This window comes from Stegastes partitus, unplaced genomic scaffold (genome assembly GCF_000690725.1).
Source record: "Stegastes partitus isolate 25-593 unplaced genomic scaffold, Stegastes_partitus-1.0.2 Scaffold357, whole genome shotgun sequence".
Classification (NCBI taxonomy): domain Eukaryota; kingdom Metazoa; phylum Chordata; class Actinopteri; family Pomacentridae; genus Stegastes; species Stegastes partitus.
The window spans coordinates 272,711-276,553 of NW_007578088.1; positions in this window are offsets into that span (position 1 = coordinate 272,711).

Genomic DNA, 3,843 nt, shown 5'->3' on the forward strand with positions numbered 1-3,843 from the left:
TGTGGAAATTAATTGAATCAAATTAATTACCTCAAAGGGCTCATAAATACAATTTCTATACTCTACATCCCATCCACACATTTTTCCTTGAAGGGCTCTGAGATGTTTCCATTTCCCAGTAAAATACATCATTAATGGTGTCAGATGAACCCACAATAGCTGATCTGTTGTTCAGATTTTTGTCTGTGAAGAAGCTTCAGAGTTGGTGTCAAGAAATTGTTTAACTAAAAACTTTGAATTTCTACCCAAACTCACTTTTACCTAATCACTAGTGTTTGTTAGTGCGTCTCTTTGATTAATTTATTTCAAAGTAGATGTGAATAAAACTTGAACAATTATTAGTATTAGTCAGATATACAAGCAGCTGCTCCATATTTTGGAAGAGATTGCCAAGTTATCTGAGGATGCATTTCTCAGATCACAGATTTACTTGGCAGTGCTGATGTTATAAATGCATGCAAGTCACCAGGTGACGTAAATAAAAGTAAGATATTAATAAAGTGACTTTTGGTCTGTTTTGGTTTGTGGTTTCTTCACTGCTTGTCTCTGACTTTTAAGCAGCCACACTCTACTACCATAATCATACAAAGACGCTTCTTCTTCTTCATAATGTTATTGTTGTTGTTGTTAATAACAATGACAATAATAATAATAACTGCAAGGTGGCTCGGTGGTTCGCATTCCGGTGAGGACACCCAGGGTCTTTCTGCGTGGAGTTTGCATGTTCTCCCCGTGCATCGTGGGTTCTCTCCGGGTTCTCCGGCTTCCTCCCACACAATCCAAAAACATGTTGAGGTTAATTGGTGATTCTAAATTGTCCGTATGTGTGAATGTGAGTGTGCTTGGTTGTCTGTCTCTAAGTGTAGCCCTGTGATAGACTGGTGACCTGTCCAGGGTGTCCCCTGCCTTCACCCTGAGTCGGCTGGGATAGGCTCCAGCCCCCCCATGAGCCTAGTGAGGATTAAGTGGTGTATAGATAATGGATGGATTGATTTTGTGCTTAAGAGTTGAACATGGAGGCATTAAATGGATTAGGATTAAGCGGTGTATCGATAATGGATGGATAGATGGATGGATGGATGCATCGTACTTTTCAAAACACTCAAAGACACTTAAACAAACTTGCCCCTCTACCTAAACCACCTATTATGACATCTTTATTAAATAACATTCATTTATTTGGGTATATTGGCTACTCTTCCTGTATTTACATCACTATGTAGTGAAAGTAAATATGCTAAAGTCTCTGGAATTACAAAATTGTGTAATGCAAGTTACTGACAAACAATTTAATCTTAAAATTCTTGAAAATGTGAATATATATTACTTTTCTATATGTCATATATTTTAATTTCATTTTTGTTCTCACACAAACCCCTTTTTTTTCTTTATGATTAATGTATGTACAGAATTTGAGACTTTAAGCCTGTTTGTATGTTTAACATAAAGTTGTGACATGAAAACTTGCTTAAAGGTCAAAAATACTAATTAAATCAGTGTCTGGTGGAAACTTACATACCTCTAGCAAACGTATACTTTACTTAGAATGAAGATCTCAGGGGTGTTTCTGATAGAACGTGTGGAGCTTTTACATTTTGTTGTGTGTGTGTGTGTGTGTGTGTGTGTGTGTGAGAGAGAGATTAATGATGATGAGTGTGACGTCAGGATGTCTCCATCACCACCATCTGCTCCTTATAGCAGACAAACACTGGCCAGCAGTTTGTGTGTGACACTGAGTTAATTTCACATCAGGAAGCATGAAAGCAAACCCACTCTGCTCTCCTCTTCCTCTTGAACTTCTGGTCCTCTGATGTTGTCGCTCCAGTGAAAAATGTACACATGTGTTCAGAGTACAGGAACACATTGTCATTTTGAGATAAGTCCAGCAAATGTAAACAAGTCATAAAACATGCAATTATAAGAGGCTGTATCCAGCTGTGGAGAAATAAAGGATTTTTTAATGTATTTATATTTATGTCTTAACATGAAATAATATAGATTTATTTTATATTTTACATCTCACACTTATGACCATAAATCTTCTCATAGGAATATTGTTTCTCCATCATGAGTAAATATTGACTCGTACTATAAAGTGTTTTATGATGTGATTTTAAAGGTATATGACTAACTGAAAGCTATTAATATAGCAAATCCATGACATGTATCACTCAGTATCTGGCTCATTATTATTATTATTATTGGTAATAGTAGTAGTAGTTGTAGTCGTATTAATAACGATAATATAGGAAAAATTACGACAATAACATAAATCTTTTTTTTTTTTTAAGTGATAGAAAACTTGTTTTAAAAAAAAATCTACCTAATATTAAGGTTTAAATATTAAACTAGAATTTAAAAAAAATATATATTTCAAAGTAATTGTATTTATTTTAAATATCTTCTTCTTTTTTTTTTTAAACAAATGTACAGTTGAAACCAGACGTTTACATACACTAGGCATATAACCTTTTTATTGTCTCATTGTCTGACATTAAATCAGACTAAACTTTTCAGATGATGATGTCATGGCTTTGGAAGCTTTTGATTGGTTAATTTACAACATTTGGGTTAATTGGAGGCACACCTGTGGATGTATTTTAAGGCACACCTCAAACACACTGCTTCCTTTTAGATATCAGGAAGAGAATTGTGGACCTCCACAAGTCTGGTTCATCCTTGGGTACAATTTCCAGATGCCTGAAGGTTTCACGTTCATCTGTTCAAACAATTATACACAAGTATAAACACTATGGGAATGTCCAACCATGATACCGCTCAGGAAGGAGACGGGTTCTGAGTCCCAGAGATGAAGTGTTTCGGTCTTTTAGTGTCATATGTTTTTGAACAGCATATGAATAGCACAAAAACCCTAACCCTAACTCAAATAATTCATAAAAAGAAAGAAAAGGGGTTAAATTAAAATTAAAAGGCAACAAAACAAATCACAACAACCCAATAAAATATAATAATGTGAGTTAATGGCTTTTCTATTCTATTGCTTTTGTACATAAAGATAAAAATAATAATAAGAAAAAAGCATTTATTTCTGAAAACACCTAATACATGTGTTGTTTTTGTCAGTCCCATACAGTCATCATATTTTTACCCTGGACAGCAGTGTTTGGCTCATCACCTTTTGTCCACTTGAGATGAATAATGGCTTCAGGATATCATCATATTTGTTACATACCCCCTAAAGTCTTTACCGTACTGTACAATGCTGTAGATCGCTTGCTAAAAGTAGCTTGATGAAACTGTAAACAGCTCAGAAACTTTCGCTGACCCCTCTGAGCACTTACCGGGAGATGTTTGTGTGTTTCGACACTAATGATTATAAACTTGTCATCGCCAATGATTGACTATCTGTGTGTGTGTGTGTGTTTGTGTGTGTGTGTGTCAGCGTGGACTCTGGTCCACATGAGCATCTGCTGTACTCCACTGCTCGGCCACACCGTGCACTCCATTATCCCCTAGCACGGCGAGTGTGTGTCAGGGCTGCAGCAGCCACATTAAGGTGATGTGTTTAATCATCAATTCAGCCAAGGGACGGCCCTCTTCACACTTACATGTAACGCTCTGCCTCAGGCTTTTCGGTAACACAGAGGTCAGCGTGTAGTTCAGCCGAGACGGGACTTTTACCAGCGTGTGTGTTCAACTGTGTGTGTGTGAGGCTGCTGGGAAAGGTTCTCAGTCAGACAGTGCAGGTTTTAGTGTTCATCCTGGTGTTTAGTAGCTGCACAGGTGTTGTCAAGGTTACAATCAACAGGTGTGTGCCTGCAAGAAACGCTCAATACAAGCGTTTTTAGTGTATTTCTGCGTGCGTTGCTGTGAACACTGAGG